At 31.7% G+C, this 20336-nt stretch overlaps 1 long non-coding RNA gene across 1 annotated transcript; it reads left to right on the forward strand.

Moving 5' to 3' along the window:
* The first annotated feature begins 9139 nt into the window (after positions 1-9139).
* LOC128200498 (uncharacterized) lies at positions 9140-19882 on the forward strand. Its single transcript, XR_008252741.1, has 3 exons — positions 9140-9446; positions 10844-10901; positions 16396-19882. It is a non-coding gene; the product is annotated as an uncharacterized LOC128200498 (long non-coding RNA).
* The last annotated feature ends 454 nt before the right edge of the window (positions 19883-20336 follow it).

Raw genomic sequence — 20336 nt, forward strand, 5'->3', positions numbered from 1 at the left:
GATTCATATATGTATTTATGAGGGGTAAGAAATATTCTTGAGTGGCGACCCCATACGGGCAAACACAGTGTAGGACGACCCCCCACTAGATGAAGTGACGACCTGAAATGCATTGCAGGGAAGCAGGTGACTCAGGACTGTTCTTTATGCCAATCTATATGGGAAGCTTATGTCCAGCAGGGGACGAATAATGACTGAAATGACGATGATAATATGTATTTATACTATTTAAATAGCGCAACAAATATACAAATTAAACTTATAATTAATGCTACTACACATATTTTTTTAATGCCACACTATCACACAAGTTGCCTGCCCCTCGAGTTATGAGAAACTAGGCAACAAACATCTAAAACCACAACCCATAACACACAGGCACGAACCGATTCAGAAAATTTCTTTCAGCTTCTCAGAGGTTGACTGTAAGAGATCCCTTTATGTGATAAGTCCGCCATTGTATATTAAATCATTTACCAGTGTTTAATCTGAGTTATGTACAATAAAGATTTTACAATACAATACAATTTCATTTCCTAAATTGACCCGAACGTAAATCGAATCCTTTTTTATGCAAATCGACTTCCCCACGATTTATTAAAATGAATTAAATTTTTCGTTAATTTAAATAAACTCATATGAAATTGAAAAACTTAATTACGTATAGATAGATAGATAGATAGATAGATATATCGTTTATTTGTTTGTTACTAACGTACATACGTTACGTATGAATACTTCTGTATATATACTCCTTATAATATTTGCCGTATGTCCCGGTCATAGAATGGGCCACCTCTAACTTTTCCGTGGGTGTCGTAAGAGGCGACTAAGAAAACTATATGGTCGAAGGATAGACAGCAGCGTCCGTCTTAAAACATCATCAAAAACCAAATTGCGGATGTCTACCTGCCTTCCGAGCGCAGCAAGTACTGACAACCCCCCAAATAGGGGGATGTCCACGTTCAACAGTGGACAATTAACGGCTGATATGATATGGTTAACGTTACGTAACGTTTATATATTATTAATAACGTATATATGTTAATTTTAACGTTAACGTTACGTAACATACGTTAAAATTGACACGACCCAATCTGTTGACATCCCAATAATATATATATATATATATATATATATATATATATATATATATTCTTTATTGCAATAATACATAAAGTAAAAACAACAATAAGTTAATAAAAATGTTAGCAAAGGCGAACTTATCTCTAAAAGAGAATTCTTCCAGTCAATCTAACACAGTGACATAGGAAGTAGTGAGTGGGCAGTATTAGTGCTAAACAGAAGTTAAAATAAATATTTACATAAATTACAAATTATATATATATATATATATATATATGTATGTATTAATTACAACATATTAATATCAAATAAAAGAGAACACAATGATGACAGTGTCCTAATCAATTATATTTAAACAAAAATAGTACAAATAAAAAATCGATTATTAGGTTGAATTTCGATGTAACTGAATTAAAGAGATAATGATTTCATTAAAAGAATTTCTATGATAATTAAAAAAAAATTAACTTTTCTTTAAGTTGAAATGATACGAAGAGTTTATATCCTTGACTTCGTTCTCGTGACCAAGTATATTGATTGAGTGAAACAAAAAGTAACCTATCTCTCTCAAATACTAATTAATACGTCAAGTATTATGACAACTGATTGAAGAATAAAAACACTAAGATGTACTCGTAACAAACAAATATTTTCACATTTATAATTGTGTAAGGACTTCATCCTCTAATTGAGAAATATAATTCATAACTAATATTATAAATTCAAAAGTAAAAATTTTGTTTGCTTATTACGCTTTCACGTCTAAACCGCTGGATGGATTACGATGAATTTTGGTACCGATATAGATGTGGTCATGTAAACGGTTATACTACTACTTAGGCTACTTTTTCTCCTGGTCAGTGAATATATCTTAGTCACGCGGACGAAATCGCAGATAAAAGCTAGTATATGTATAAAATGAGAAAATAATTATGTGACTAATGAATGCATCCTTTACTTTTTCATATATATATAATATTAGTAGAGTCACTGAAGCAATGCGTGTCCTCAAAGGCTTAATGAATTTTAATAAATAGAACATCGTTAGATTCTTCTTAATTGGAGGGACAGCTATAAACGACATGATGCATAAACATAAAATAAATATGGCGGCCGTAAACTGTCAAAAACTTCGCAAAATGGCTTAACTTTCTGGGTTTCACTGTCGGATTTCTCTTCACTTTGTTAAATTCAACTTGTTTAATCAGAAGTACGTGAAATCGTTACATTTTCTTTGAAATTTGACAAGTAAACATTATTAATCTAACAGGGAACGTCTTGTCACGATACTTCTAAAGGGAGGAAATGCTCGATTTGCCAAAGCTAAATCTTAAATTATTAACCGCACAAGGCCACGGTACATTCAGGTAAACTGTCAGCTTATTTGCTATTACAAGTCTGCCATAACATAAAACAAAAAAGCAACATTAATAAATAGGAATAGGAAAGTAAATTATATCCTGGTATATTGAAAAAATAATTACAAAACAGGTTCCGAATTGACAAAAATATCGCGAATATTTTTAAAACCATTTCAACATATTTCAATACATATACCATTCGCTGATTAAAAATGAAATGATAAAAATTCCGTATTTTCGGACTCAATTTTGTATTTTTGTTCATATTGAAATCGGACTAGTAAATGGAGCTTAACATTTTGTTCGTCGTAAATCCTACCATATAGATTAAAATGAAAGATATTTTAACATTTTTAATATTTTTAAATTGTATGTATTATGTAATTTTAAAATCAAATTTGTATTTCGTTTAGTCCCAAAATTTCGAAATTATATATATATATATATATATATATATATATATGTCTAGCAAAATATCTCTAGAACTTTAAGGAGAATATTCTTAATAGAATTTCAAATTAGTTGCATGTAAACACATGTGAAAGTATATATATGTATTTACATAAAGTTAAACGTTGTAAGCATAGATTAACACTTATTCTTAACAAGCGTTGCATACTCGTATTCAACGCTATTGTTTTCACCAGTAATCAACATAGAAGATAACTGTAATTTAAAAACTTTCTAGTCCACTCAAGTGAAAAATTCGAACTTCCCACAGCTCGTTCAGATAGGATTCGAACATACATCACTCAGCTATTTTGGCCAAATTCATTCCCAATTATACTAAGAATACTATTAAGTGGCAAATTTCTTAATCTTTCTTTAAACGTTCTCTTTTTCTCTGACGAAACTAATAACGAGTAATTAAATTTTTCAACACTCAATATTTTTTAAGATCATTAATTCTTATTTATAACACAGGCGGCGAATGATCATGCGGCTCACCCGATGGTAAGTGACTACCGCCACCCATCAGCACCCGCAACACAGGAGGCGCTGTCGGCTTTTTAAAAAGGAATAAGCTTTTTTTTAAAGGTTACGATGTCGTATCAGTTCAGAAATATTGCTGCTGAAAGTTAATTTTGAATTTAAATTAAATATTTTTAAAACAGGTAACAAAGCCTGAAAATACGACAATGTCAAGCAGACAGTTTCATTGGATTCTCGTAGACCTTTGTCAGTTAAAATTATTTTTTCTTTCTAATGCAAATAATAGTCTATTGTTGTATTTAACAATACGTTTGCGTAACCTACTCTTTTATTATGTCTGTTCAAATTCAAAATTTATCACGAATTGTCCGTAAATGCGATGTGACAACCTTGTCTGCCAATTTCATCCTTGATTTTTTTATTTACTATTTTATTATATTTTGCTATTGTATTATCAACTTTATATCGAAGGGACAGGGTCTCAGGAAATTTACCCTTCACCAAAAATATGTTGTACTTTTTTCAAATATAATGTCGAGATAGGTACGTTCCTGTTACAGTTATTGTCGGTGTAGATTGGATCATCAATCAGCATGGCTGATCACTTCCAATCATTATCTGTGTTGCTGTTTTGTATTTATATCGTTATGGGGTTGGATTGTAATATAGACAGCGATAGTGATCTCGAAGTGGTAAGTTTTTTTTTTATTCATGACACCAGTATAGAATAAAGCAAAGAAAATATAAATAAAGATTATAAGTGTTTTTTTTTTATATAACTTTGAATGGCAAACAAGCTGACGGCCCACCTGATGGAAAGTGGTAACCGTTGCCTATAGACATGAGCAGTACCATGGACATAACAGAGAGAACATACTGTTTCACCCATGATACCTCCCATGCGTTGCCATTCCTGAGGACTCAGGTGTTATTCCTCTGTACCCAGTAAATTCACGCCAAAGTGTATAAATGTAAAAATAAAAATATATGTTTATGTGATTTTAGAATTATTTGTTACAGTCAGTAATATTAAAAAAAACAAGTCTGAACATAAGTAATAATTATTAGAATATAATTATCATATTTTAATTTGTTTTTGTTAATTTTTACTTGAATATTTTATTTATTTATTTATCTTCACCTACACATTGACAAATTGTACTTGCACATAGCAGACATACTGGTGACGTTATAAGACGTTTTATACCTGTTTTTTTTTTATCTATAATTTCACTAGCTTATTCAAAGTTTAATACTAATAACGTAACTATAATTTTAAGATAATTTTAATTGACAAAATTAATTACATAAAACTAACGCTACAATAAGCGCTATCAATAGAAAAAATTTATCCACATTGCTGTAAAATTGACGATAAAGTCGGTTAACGTACACAAAAAAATAAAGCCATATTACAGATTTTTGAAAGTACATATAAAGTGACGCTGCCAATATGAGGAAAATGTCTTTGCTTTCCACATGGCCATATTTCTAAAGATTTCTAACAATACATTCACGGTTGGTTTTATTGTAATTTATATAAGGTAAAATCGTAAACAAGGCAGTATTCTATTAATACAATTTTACCTCAATTTTTTTTTTGTGAAATATATAATATTTTTCTTTGCACATTTCTACATGCATCAATAATTTAAATTTAAGATTGTATTCCATAAAAAAAAACTCCCATCGTGGCAATATCAGTTATTTTGATTAAAAAAACAAGGCATTTTGATTAAAAGACTTAACTACTGAACCGACTTCAATTTTAATTGTAATTTCTACGAGACCAATCTGTGAGTCAATTTGGAATTTTTTTATCTTTTCAGATAAACAATTTCCAAATCGATTAATAACTATGATTTACGAATCGATTAATAACGGAGTTATAAATTGACCAAAAAAAAATATACCCTAATTAAGAACCGTCTCCTTTTTTAAAATCGATTAAAAAACTATAATCAATTTTAATCCTCTCATACTAACATTCTACTCATCGGCACGTTCAGCTATTTTATTATAGATATTATTGGTATGAAAGCATTAAAAAAAAACTCATTTTTCGACGCGTATTTCTTTAGGGGAAGTATTCATTTTCACTGGTCCACCACTCCCATGAAAGGAACTAATAATTTCAATCTCACCATATGTTTTTTATCTTTTTCTAGCCAACGTGGAGACTACACAATGACGGGTCACCGTCCCCTAAACTACGAATAATAAATTTGCCCCTAAAGTGATTTTTCCTCTGAATTGTAACTTTGACAGACCATTCCAGTTCATTGCCTTCTAGCATTACTGTGGGTGTGATTTAGATGAAATCTTACATTCATATAGCCTTCGCACTATGTACACCTTACTATTAAGAATTTTACTGCTACGCTAATATAAGCATTTAAATTTTTTTACTAGCAACAAAATTATAAGAATATATGTTTTAATTTAACAAGCAACAACGCCATCTAGTGTTATTATAAGAAAAAAATATTCTAGTAATGGTGGTCGTAGATATTAATTACACATAATAATTCAGCAATAACCCAGTGTAAGTATTTATCTATTACACAAAAAAATACACATTATGAATAAAAAAGAGCTCCTGTCCACCATCACCACCAAAAATATCAGTTGAAAGACCACGCCTCACCGACACGAGGGTAGTCGCCCCCGGAATTGAAGCCGGGGCAAAGGGGTCCGTCCCGAGGCCCCCACCTAACCCTTCTACCAGGAAGGTCAGAAGACTTGTCGTCGTCCGTACTCTAAATAAAACGATCTTACTTACTAGTTATATACAAATACACCAATTTCGTATAATGAAAGTGTATTTTTTACTTCACTAAGTAAGTTGAGAGCAACAAAATCAAGTAATTAATTTATTAATATTATATATTAATATTTTTTTAATTACACAATTATGCTCTGCTAATTTAGTTTAATTCCCTGTTTATCAACTATGGTACAATTGTTTTGCATGGCATCTATCAGTCTTATATTTCGTTTTGTTCTTGATAATTTCCGCCTACAGGTTTTATGTCTCTATTTTACAAATTACTAATTACTAAATAGTTTTTAAAAGATTCAGTAATTTGTAAAATACATTTTTAATAAATATAGTTTGGGGGGAAAGGGATTGTTAGTAATGGAGACTAAAAATCCCATTGCTAGCAATATACCTAACCAGGTCGACCTCCGCGTGGTTCCCCCTGGAAACTATCATGATTAATTCCTGATGAATTCGTCATGATAGGCTAAAGGACCTGTTTTCATTCTCATCTATCACCCTTCACTGGTGCTCCGCCAGCGTATCCCCTTAGCGCAGACGGAGTTACCAATCCATTTTCATCTAATAAAAAAAAAATAGTTTTTCAATTTACCATCACCAGTCATTTTTTTAGCTTTGTTTATTTAAAATTCACATGTAAATAGTACCTATATACCTGATTTTTTAATCTTTATTTTCGCAGTCGATAGGCTTTGTTACACTTGTTAACAAAGTTACACTCGTTGACTTTGTTAACAAAGAAATATATCTCATATCGGTTTCATATTAATTTTATTGTATTGATTACAGGCCTCTCCCATTGGGAACTTTTGTTCAAGCATTCACTTCATCCCTTTTTTCATTTATATTTTTTATATTGCTACGGTAGCAAACGAACATCCGGCCCATCAAATTGTGAACATTTATTATAGCCTACGGACTGTTACAGTATGAGTGATTTTAAGCACTCATTTCTGGCCCTTACGAAGCTTCATTACATCCTTTTTGAAGAACCCCAAACTGTAGTATCTAAGGAACAGGTCGACAGAAAGTTCATACCTGTAATTATTTCATACTATAGATTTAGATGTATCTCTAAAACTCAGACTATAAATATGAATCATTCTCTAAAGTCATCATCTCACAAGAATTAGAAACAAGCATGTATACCCCTGGCGTTGCAAGCGTTCAAGGCTGTGGTGGCCGCTTATCTATCATCAAGCAACCCATATACTTTATTGCTCATTTTATTGCCACCCTCGTCCTATAAAAAAAAACTACTACGCCATGACTGTCCCACATAACTCTCAAAATAATGCTGTCCTACTAATACGGGTATTACGCATTTAGTTTGTACTGGCGGCCCGTCTCGGCTTCGCACGGGTGGACATTTTTACATTTTAAAAAGTTGCCTTTAAGTCTGCACACGTGACGGAAGCTTAAAAATGGAGTAACTTCTCCCGTTTTCCCAACATTTCCCTTCACTGCTCTGCTCCTATTGATCGTAGCGTGATAAAGAGTATACTATAAACTGCCGAGGAGTATGAAGAATAAATTGTACCAAGTTTCGTTAAAATCCGTATCCGTCGAGTAGTTTTTGTTTCTATAACGAACTGTCTGTATGACAGACAAACAGACAAAAATTTTACTGATTGCATTTTTGGCATCAGTATCGATCACTAATCACCCCTTGATAGTTATTTTGGAAATACATTTCATATATAAAATTGACCTCTCTATAGATTTATTATAAGTATAGAAGATACATTATTTGGAAATGCGAATTTTCAATTACTATGACTAAATGACTTCATAGGTACACATTTGATATACACATTGATATTTTTACTTACTAACATTACAAATGTGAAAGTGTGTTTGTCTATTTATTTGTTGTCTTTTAGCGCCTTAACGACATCACCGATCACTATGCAATTTAGTATACAAGTACTTTATGAGTTGGAAAAAAAGATAGGCTATTTTTACCATATCCAGTGAACATATCCCAATCACCGGTAAAAGCTAATTTCCTATATTTTTGTCAATTAGATTCCATGTAGACAGTGTTATATATATGATCCCCGCGTACCGAGTTTCTTTCAAACCCATTCAGCCGTTTAAGAAACGTCCAAACGATTTTTGACCTTTCACATTTATAATAGTAGTGAAATAGTCATAAATAACATTAAGCAAGTATATCAAAATTAATAGAGTACAAGTGGGGATAATAGAACAATTTCACCTTTGTTAAATTTCCAATATTAATCACCCACATAGGTCGAATTGTTCGGGCGTAACGCGAATCGTTACCAGTATAAATGTGACCTCGTGTGTATATCGACAAACCAGAGAATAGGTAACAGTAATGCGTATAGAATTTCTATAGGGAGCTCTAATTGAACTGGTAACGTATTTCGACATATTAAACAGTGCAGTCTAATTAGGAAACTTGATGGATAACTTTATTATGTTATGTTATAACATAAGAGAATTTTGTTACTCATCTAGCTTCTTACTACGATATTAAAAGGAAACGTCACGGCCCAATGGTATGCTACCCTCGCTAACTTATTGGCTGTTATTAATTTGGCTGATACAAAGTTATTGGCTTCTTGTGTAATTGTCATATGTATTGTTAAAGCTGTAATAAATAAATAAACCTCAAACTTCTTGAATGTCTCTGATACCAAAAAATTTTATTACAAAAAATTAATAATATAATAAATTCAATTAATCCGAGTGAAGACTTCTTCCGTATTGGATTTGCTTGACAAAATATGGGCATTACATTCACCACAATCTATGTATTACGTTTTTTTAAATACTAAATTTTATGAAAATCTTCCACTTTCGTCAAACGTGTTCTATAATTGTGATAGTACATCTATATTTTGTTCTTCGACAATCGGGTAAAAATATTTCAAAAAATGCTATTCTTATTAAATATACATGTCACGTATTTACACCTGTAACTAAATGAACACGAAAGTCTATATGAATACGTAACAGTCACATGGATTCAGCTGAGTTAACTCGGTCACAGCCGTCGAGGTCGGCTGCGCGCGCGCATAGTGCTCGTTCATAGATTAATACACAATTACCTTAAATTATGTTTCAATAAATCAAATTATTTTTCTCAATACCTACATGTTAACTTTTTTAGTTATGTGATGATAAAGTAAAGCAAAATTTATAAAAAACGTTTTTTTAATATATCAATGGAGACATCGATATTCATAATATTAATTTATTCATGTTTATTATTAGTTTCGAACGCGCAAGATTGCAAAGTTGGAGGTAAAAGGGTAAATTTGCTTTATTGTTTTTTTTTTTATATATATTATTATGCTGGCCAGTATTTTCTGTAATAAAAGAGACGGCATTAGTTTTTAGGAGTAACTACAAGTTATATTTAAATAGATGTCACATTCGATGATGCATGCACAATTTACAATTTGTAACATAAATTTTTAACCCTGTACTTAATATGGAAGAAAATAACAAAAAAAATTACAAACAATGAAACCAAAGGAACGTTTCTATCTAAAGAGCCGTAACTTTAAATTTATCTCTAAAATTTAAATTTTAATTTGATATCACAGCGAAATCTTTATTCTAAGGACCTTTTTCTTTTCTTTTATATTTCCTCTTATAGGTGGAACTAATTCATGCATTTTCTTCCAGTCAGCTCTTTCCCAGTCCATATCTTTAACCTCCCTATACGACATGATACCTTGTTTTTCCTTTATCTATCCCATGTAGTTATTCCTCGGTCTTCCCCTTTCTCTTTTGCACTCTATTTTTTCTTCTACTATGCTCTTCGTTAAAAATCGTCATGTTATATAAGGTGGTAGTATTTTGCCTCTTCTATTCTCTACTGTTTTTATTAATGTTCTTTACTCACTCACCCTTTTCAAGACTTTCTTATTTGTCACTTTTTCTGTCCAGCTTATCCTTTATATATCCATTTTCCTCCATGTCCACATTTTGAATGCTTCAAGTACCTTTCTTTCCTTTTGCGTTATTATCCATTTTTCACACCCACATACCTAATACACATGTAAATTTTTATATATTTCTAAGAACTATGACCACTACTGCCTATATCAACTAATTTTCTAGAAAGAAAAAAGGAAATATTTTATTTAAGTAAACTTACATTTAAGATTTTCGTATAGTCATTTTTTCATTCAGAATTATTATAATTTTAGTTTATGACGGTCTATAAAACGGTAATTTCGCGAAATTATCAAATTAAAATATTGAGTTAATAGATAATTTTAACAAAATGGCGCTTCAGAATTGGCCCCATTATGAGCATATTTGAAAAAAATTAGAATATCGTTAATTTTTACAGGCAACCGGTAGCACTTACCATCAAATAAGCTATATTATTTGCTATTTAAACTTCGTTAAAAAAACCTTGCTTTATTTATTTATTCTTTATTAATCGCAATACAACCCGCCTGCCAAGCATGGCAACTACTGACAAAACCCCCCAAGGGGGTGGCTTATGTTCAGCAGTGGACAGTTAAAGGCTGATACTCGTATGATAATGACGATGAATCGCATTATAAAAAAAAAATTGGTGCAAAAGCCTTTCATTTGTATATATTTAGATATAGTATTTATTTAATATTAGCGCATAAAAAACTTAATAATATTTTGTTTTTTAAATTAAAATTCATTTGTCTTCTTACAGTGTGTCGACCATGAGCAATGCTGTGGCGGATGCTGCTTCTATGGAGAATGCATAGACAGTAATGTATTTTTTTTTTATTTACTATAATAAAATAACTATATGTACAGTCATATATTATATTATGGATGCAAGTAACTCACAACATTTCTTATATCGGTCTATGGGAAAGGCTATATTCTATATAATATATTCTATATATAAAGCTATATTCAGTAGTAGGCTATTAATAGCTGAAATAATGACAATCACGATGACTTGTCATGCTTACAAGACGCTAGGATCTAATATCAAAAATCATTTGCACATAGATCTCTCTCCTATTCGTGTTTTTATCGCCAGCTATACTGATATGGCTGTATTATGGTTTGAAGGGTTGAATATGACAGTGAAATTATAGGGTACAACAGAAGCATAACACCTTAGTCATCATGAAAGAGACCCATTTTTTATAACACAGGGAGCAAACGAGCATGCGGCACACCTGATGGTAAGTACCTACCGCCGCCCATGATCACCCGCAACACCAGAAACATTGCAGGTGTGCTGCTGGCCAATGAAAATATAGTATATTATTTGTGACATGCGTATCACAAAGATTTATATGATGCTTTTCATACTTACAAGTAACAGTTAGCACTTTCCATTACATCATCAGCCTGTTTATTCGAAATTCCATAAAAATATATTTGTGTACAATCATCATCGTCAAATCAGGCGATAATATTGAAGATAGACCTTCTCCATACTAGGAGTTTTGCCAGTAGGTACTATGCTTGACAGGTGAAATAGCAACCGCAGTTAGGCTTTAATGATGTTTTAAGAGAAACGCGTCTGTCCTTCCCTCGGTCATTAAGTTTCCTTAGTCGCCTCTTAACACCCACGAGAAAAGAAGAAGTGGCACATTCTATGCCGGAACCACACGGTAGTATGTAAAATTTGTGTAAAATATCTTAATAATTGAAGATTGGGTCCCACATCTAAAAACTATTTCATATAAACTAAATTCTTAAACCGATTTTGATAAAGTTTCTTCGGGACTAATCTGTAAGGACATATATCCTTTCAGATAAAAAAGAATTATTCAAATCGGTTTAGCACTGACGGAATTATAAGATAAAAAAACATAAGAAAAAAATATTTTGAATTGAGAACCTTTTTCTTTTTGTAGTCGATTGAAAATAAATACCATTTAGTTTTTACGTTTTTCTTTTTTAGACGAGAAATATATTTTGTGTGAGTACACAAAACAATGTTTATTCAACAGGTCTGGACAGGCGTCCTGACCGATTTTACCTCCCTAAAATTCCGGGAAAGAAATACCTTTGGCTAAAAAGTCACCTTTAAGGAAAATGTCTAGACATTTCGCGGTGACCTAGAGGTTTTACCAGCAAACATTCTTTTTTTTATTCTCGTGGACATACGAGTATGTTAACTATGTCTTGACTAAAACTATTGTATACAAGTATAAATCGAAATAATTAGCTTAATTCATGTTAGTAAAACTAAACATATTTCCAAAAAAATTTATCAAATATATACCTGCAAAAAGTTTAGAAACACGGTCATTCAACTACCCATATTAACTTCATTACAGGGCTCTCCGTTGTAATTAGGGCACTCAACATTTTTTGTGTTTTATATGACCCATGTTTTTTTAGGAGTCTTCAGTTTCCTTAGTATACATACTAACAATTTTAGATTTAACACAGTATCAAGAGTAGCTTTAACCACAGAGAAAATTTACTGTAAATTAACAACTAAATACTATACCACCTCTGGGCATAAGTCTGTCCTCATAAAAGGATAAGTACTCGTACTATTGCAGTGGTTTGATATAAATCAAAATAAATCAAAGAACTTTATCTAAGTAGACTTTTTTATGTAATTTAGAATGGCCAGCATGCTGATAGCCCACCTAATGAAAAGTGGTAACCGTCTATAGACATGAGCAGTACCATGAACATAACGGAGTATACTGTTTTGCCCATGATACCCCCCATGCGTTGCCAATCCTGAGGATTCAGGTGTTATTCCTCTGTACCCTGTAAATTTACTGTATTGTGTAAGCCTACTTTAAATATAGTTCCTTTGGGTCGTACGTATAATCCCTTTTAAACTATCATTTTTTGTTATTCTGCTGTAGTTTTACAAAGTTATCGTTCATTTTCAAATTTTGAAAGTTCAACCTTAATATGTCATAGGCACAGCAACTCAAATATATTTTCTTTTAAAGTTTTTTACATATTCTTATTTTTCACTTATAGAGATTCAGTTTTTCTTGTTTAAAGAAATATAAAAGTTCAGATTTATCTTCATCACTTAAATTCTTCACAATACGTACTTGTCAACTTGACTAATAGATTTGACTAATAGACCACCACTATACATTTGAACATTCTAAAAGAATAGAATACAATAGCAAGAACGTCGATTAATTTATTACATTGTTAGACTATGTGTGCGTTAATTCCACAAAGTTTTTAAATTATCACAAATAAATAGCTAATAAATAGTTGAATGCACTATTCTTTAGAGAGAATACTTATATTTTATTTATTTTTAATTTATTTTTTATTTCAAACAACAGGTTTGCAAACAGGCAACTACATAAGATAACTTAATATGTATGTTCGTTAGATAAATACCCTAACGAGCATACATATTAGGAATACGAGTATATAAAAATTATATAATATTATGCACACCTTATTTAAATACACTATCGGGTCTTAACGCAATGAAAAATCTGGGAACCTACCATGAAATGAAATTCCGAAGTTTCGGACTCAATTTCGTGTTTTCGTTCATACCTAATACGGCCCACTAAATAGAGCTTAACATTACGTTCGGCATAAATCCTACCATAAAGGTCCAAAGGAATAATATTTTAATATTTTTAAATAGTAAGTATTATGTAATTTTAACATCAAATTTATGTTTCGTTCGGCTCCGAAATTTCGGAAAACATTTCATGATAGGCCCTCTGCTCCTATCGTAACGATGACGTGGTGTATAATCCATGTCGAAACGTCAGCAGTAAAGAAAAAGGTATGTAGGTACTATTTACCTGCAAAATTTTTCATATATTGGCGATGTGTGATGCGCTATGTCAGAAGGCTGTCCCCGAAATAACACATTTCGGCCAAAATTCTTCAATCATGACGTATATACCAAACCTCATAACAAGTGGTTCAGAAAAATTAAGATGAATTTAAAACATTCTTCTTTTAAAAGTTGTTTAAAAATAAAACCCTTTATTTTATATATACATAAAATACTAAAACTAAAATTACAATAGTAATTGTGGGCCACAAAATACCGAATATTCTACAGATTTCTTGGCCGAATAGCAGAATATAATTAGTTCTTAAATATAAGTTATTAAGTTGTATATAAGTAAATATAAGTTACGAGTTACTTCTAGTATTTGCCTAACATGATGCGGGAAACTTAAATCTGATGAATTTTCGCTCGTTTATTCAAATATATTTACTTCCCTCCTACGCGCTCTATTTCTGACGCAAATAAAAAAAAATTGTCTTTCTACACCAAAACATCTCATTTTTTAATTTTAATTACAATAACTATAACGCATAAATATTTATATTATACTTTTTTGTTAATTTTTGTAACAGAGAATTTTATTATGTACCTATATAAGTACTTTATACTTAATGGCCAAAAGATGACCAGCAGCGACCTTCTTTAAAAATCACCAAAGTCTACTACCAAACCCTTCACTAGAGGAAACCTATATTCAACAGTGGACAGTTAACAGCTTATATGATAATAATTTTATGATAAATATTTGAATTCAAAATTTAAATGATTATTAGAAAAAATTTAATATAATTTTACCAAAAATATCTGTCTACTACATACGATGGATGAACAGTAGCGTTCCTCTTAAAACATCTCTAAAGCCTAACTGCGGTTACCAATCCGCCTGTTAAGCATGGCAACTACTGGTAAAACCTCCAAAGAGGGAGGAGGTTCAGCAGTGGACAGTTAAAGGCTGGTATGATGATGGTGATATATCTACAACAATTATATAAATGTACCAAATAGTGTGAAGATACTTGACATTCGACCAAATAGGATAAAAATATTGAATACCCAAAAATTACCAAATATTCCTTGCAAATCTAGTAAAAACAAAACATTCATTTTTTATTAATCTTTTAAAAAAACAGCCACTTTCTTATCATTGTCGCCTTGGCCTTTACGGCTTTATTTGATGTTAAAGTCTACGAAGGACGCTTGTTATTATCTGCTAAGATGTACAGCGTACCCCTTTCTAAATTTAGCATCAGTACTCTTGGAGATCTGTGTAAACCGAGATAATAACAATGTAGCGACCTCTATCTACAATTATGTTGCAAATTATTTAACGCCACGCTGAATAGAATTCTGAAACAATGGAAAAAGACAATAGTTTGGTTAACACTTTAAGTCTGCGAGATGAACATTTTGTCCATTTTCTAAATTTATATATATATATTCTTTGTATAAACCGTGTACTTGAAGAACATTTCTGCGATATCGCATGCAATTTTTCACATTATTGCAACTATGAATAACAAATCAGACAAATATTTCACCAGAGGGAGACTTTGTACAAAAGCCGTCTGCTTGAGTATCTCTTTTCCATTTGCATTCCTGCCTTGAAGCAGTTGTGTTTGCATGGTTGTGTTTCGATTTGAAGGGTGAGATATAGTAATAAAATTACAGGGCAAAAAGAGAGAGAAAACCTTAGTCCTCGGAAATAGCAACGCATGATGGATATCATGGATGACAGAGTATACTCTGTTATGTCCATGATACTGTTCTAGACAACAGTTACCACTTTCCATCAGATGGGCTATTAGTTTGTTTGACATTTAAGTTGCTAAAAAACAATTTTGAGAATTATGTAAATACCTTGCCATATCTTTTTAAATGCCGTGTTGTCCCGGCATAGAATAGGCCCCCCTTTCCTTTCCCGTGGGTGTCGTAAGAGGCAACTGTGGGAGAGCGAGAAATAGACAGCAGCGTCATCTTCAAAGCCCGACTCCGTTTGCCAATCCGCCTGCCAAGCGTGGCAACTACTGTCAAAATTCCCCAAGAGGGATACTTATGTTTAGCAGTAGTAACGGCTAATATGATGATGTGGTACCTTCAAATGAACATTGTAATATTATATGTTAAATATTTTTTTATATTAAAATGATATTTAAATTTATACTAAGTACTAAAATAATTGTAATTATTAAAAGAATAAATTGTAAAGAGTGAGTACGATAAAATAAATTTTATTGTACTATATAACCTTCTCCAAAAATGGAACGGTCCTGGACCACCATCGTCTACTGACTCCCATACAACACATTTAAATTCGTTGCACCAAACTCTAGAGGATCGTTATGAAAGGAATGATTACCTTTAATCGTTGTGGCGTACTCCTGTATTTTATCATTTTATAATAATTATGTAGGAGCAAATAAAGAGGTCTTAATTTAAATAAAAATACTATCCACATTATACTAAACTGATTACAACTATATTGTCCACAGCATACAGATCGTGCCTGTCTCCGTACGACGTTTGCCACGAGCACTCATGCCGAGGCGAAGAGAACTGCGTAGTCTACGTACCGCCTCAGTGCCCCGGCTGCGATCCCTTACCGCTGTGTATGATTACAGAAGATTAACCCCCATATAGCTTCGTTAGACTACTCTATCTCATATCAGACCCCCTAAATAAATGGCAACTCAATGCATTGATGGAATGGTGATCGCTAGCGAATCCGTAAGATTGAATAAGATAGTAATCTTCGTTGTCTCGTTCCAACTCCTGGAGCAGCCACCCTAGACAAATTACAAACGAATCTATCAATAGAATCATTATCGCTAGCAATTCCATGAGATTGAAAGAGATGGCGACTTGCGCTGTCGCTGTCTTATTCTTTCTCGTGAACCCAACCGAAGAGGCTGGCATCTAAATATCTTACTAGACAAGTAGCAAAGTATTCTATCGATAATCCACAAGATAAAATGAGTCGGCGACATAAGTTTGTCGTGCGATCTCTAACCGAAACGATTCTATCGACGATTAATGATGAGGAGAAGGACCTTCTAGACAAGTGATTAACTAATCTAACGATAGACACGTTAACGCTACCACAAGTATGAGATAGGACGAAATAGCGGCGTATTATAAGAACACACAAGAAACTATGCTGACGAATATAATGCGCAAGATAATTGCCAAATATTTTTATAAAAATTTTCGTATAAAACAAAAGATGTTAATTGTTAACATCCCCTTTTTAGAATGTAATTATCTATACGATTGTAAAAAAATATAGTTAAATTTACCTTTTTATTTGAAAATTATCATTTAGAAAGGTTCATCATTTTTCAATAGAATTTCGATCTTGCAATTAAATTAATTAAAGTAATTCATAGTTAAAGATATACTACGTACAAATGTAATGAAACGACATATTTGTAAACTTAATTTGTTAGGTTTTATTAAGCGTAATTTATTGTTAACAACTTCATAAGTACACATTACATTTACAACAACCGTTTTGTTCTCATACCCTGTATTAAGAAAAACTCAGCAATGAACATCGAACAATCCAGAACACCCAAACCCTTGCCACTTTAGAAAGGTTCGTTTCCTAAATTGGCCCGATCGAGAATTGAACCCAGGACCTCATTACGTAAATCAATATGTCTAACGTTACTCTGCGAAAATCGTCAACAACAATATCAAGTATACTCGACAATGAAGTTGGTAAAAAATATACGTGAATATATATATATTAGTGATTGCTACTTTTGCAATAAAATATTATGAATATTATTCCTCTAAGTCTGTAAATAACCATGAAAACTTAGTACTATCTCTTAGAATAAACATTGTTTTTTGTTACGAGAACAAAAAACAATGTTTATTCTTAGAGATATCCTTTATTTTATATAAGACACGTAAGGACCTAATGTAGTTATTGCCCTAAACAGCCATACAAAAAAAAAAAAAATCAATAATAACTTTAAACTACCTAACTAAACAAGTGAAACGTTAAAGACAGAATATTAACATTTTATATTTTACTCGTAATAAAAGGTAACAGCCAGCGCTGTAGTATCATTTACATATATATATGTATATATAAAGCAATGTAAAACGACCTCCCACTAGATGTAGTGACGATCTCAAATGCATTGCAGGGAGTCAGTGGGCGCAGATGGCTGAGGACCGTGTGTTATAGCAGTCTATGGGGGAGGCCTATGTTCAGTAGTAAACAGACAATGGCTAAGATGAAGATATATATATATAAGCATAAAAATAAATAGAATGGGTAAAAACAACACTCATTTACTTTGCTTGGTGAAAATAGAAAGACTTACCAAAATATACACTTCTTCCCTTCAAACCCCACATTGGTTGGGAGGGTTGTCAAAAATGTATTCGCATTTATCAAATATTTTTACAACATGTATGTGCGAGTGAGCGACACGTATGCTCTTACTGCGATGTCAGTTGCTTGCGAACCCTGAATTATTAGGACGCAAGGTGGACGTGAACTGTCAGCTTACCAATATAATTATTATTATAACGAGAATGTCAGTTCTGCTTAAATATTTATTCTTATTATTTTAGTTTATTATTCTTAATTTCATTAATAGACCTATACCTTTTATATATCCATACTTTTAAACGATTACTAACACTTGAAAAAGTTTAAATGTATTTTAAAAATGTGTCTGGGCTGGTAGAAACTATTTGTACGTAAGTAGTAAAATTGTATTTATGTTATGAAGTATCCATTTGTTTGTGTACATATTGTTAATCTTTATAATCTGTATCATTTTTTAAAGTAACAATAAAAAGTTTTCATTCATTTATTATAAATACTAGCGGCCCGTCCCAACTTCGCACGGGTGGACATTTTTACATTTTAAACAGTGGCCATTAAGGCTGCACAAGTGACGGAAGCTTAAAATGGAGTAACTTCTCCCGTTTTCCTAACATTTCCATTTACTGCTCTGCTCCTATTGATCGTAGCATAATGAAAAGTATACTATAACCTGCCCAGGAGTATGAAGAATAATTGTACCAAGTTTCGTTAAAATCCTTCTAGTAGTTTTTGTTTCTATAACGAACATACAGACAGACAGACAAAAATTTTACTGATTGCATTTTTGGCATCAGTATCGAACACTAATCACCCCCTGATAGTTATTTCTGAAATATATTTCATGTACAGAATTGACCTCTCTACAGATTTATTACAAGTATAGATTACAATGAGCCAAAACCAAAACTGTTTAAATTATAGTTTTATTAATATTTACCTATTATTAATTACTTTGATCCACGAATAGTTTAGTTTTTAAAATGTGACATAGTTTAAGATTTCATAAATATATGTATTACATATGTTATAGGATTAAGACTGGAAAATAAAACAATTGACAAATACATTAATTTATTGTAGTATTACTAAATAAATAAGAAATAAAATGGGAAAAATACATGAACAATTTCTCACTTTAATTGTTGTTTTTTTCTACAGGATATGTTGAAAATTACTTGATCAAGTCAATGTCATTGAGTCATTGGTTTATGATAGCAAAAAAACTTATATTGTTATTTAAATTAGGTTACACTTTTTAATTACTAGATAACTTTATTTAAATTCAGTACATAATAGTTTTAAATATGCACGACAGAAAAAACGAAACCTGTACAAACGTTTTAAAAAATAGACAAATATGAATAATAACGCAGTACGAGTAGTAATGTACTACTCGTGTAAGAGAAAGTCGCCCTTGGATGTTAAGAGTTTCGAGGCCACCTTCAATATATATAAAGGTCTCTGATTGTCCTCCAAAACAAGCAGTGATAATAAAAGTATCCAAATAGAATGTGGCATGGTGAGCTGGATTATTGAGTTTCGTAAAATATGGTTGAGCGCCGTGATGGATGTCTTATCCATCATATTCGTGAACGGATGCTGCCTGTAGAGGCTGATCTGTTCTGGACACTGTAACTAATTTAATTTATAAATTTATTCTAATGCTATTTATATGTTAATATCTTAATCTTTACAATGATACTTTTAGACCTTATTAGTAACAATACAATTCCACCAGGCTGGTTGGTTCATTTATTTTTTTATACATACATACATATATGTGTACATGGCGGACTTAACGCTAAGAGCATTCTCTCCCTGTCAACCATAGAGAAGTGTCAGAATACTCGAATGTGATACTAGTAATTATTGATATACATACATTCTAAAATTACATATATAAACAAATAAATATACATAAATAACAAATATAATTACACATATATAAAATATACTTTATCAATATAGTGTATTGGTATATTAATAAAGTCTCTTTAGAAACATGTTTGCACATTTACAAGAGCTTACATGCGGGGCTGTGTCCGGTACACTAATTAAAATATGCACACGGAAGTTTGCGGCATA

Source organism: Galleria mellonella, unplaced genomic scaffold (assembly GCF_026898425.1).
Source record: "Galleria mellonella isolate WM207_F2 unplaced genomic scaffold, CSIRO_AGI_GalMel_v1 utg19, whole genome shotgun sequence".
NCBI lineage: Eukaryota > Metazoa > Arthropoda > Insecta > Lepidoptera > Pyralidae > Galleria > Galleria mellonella.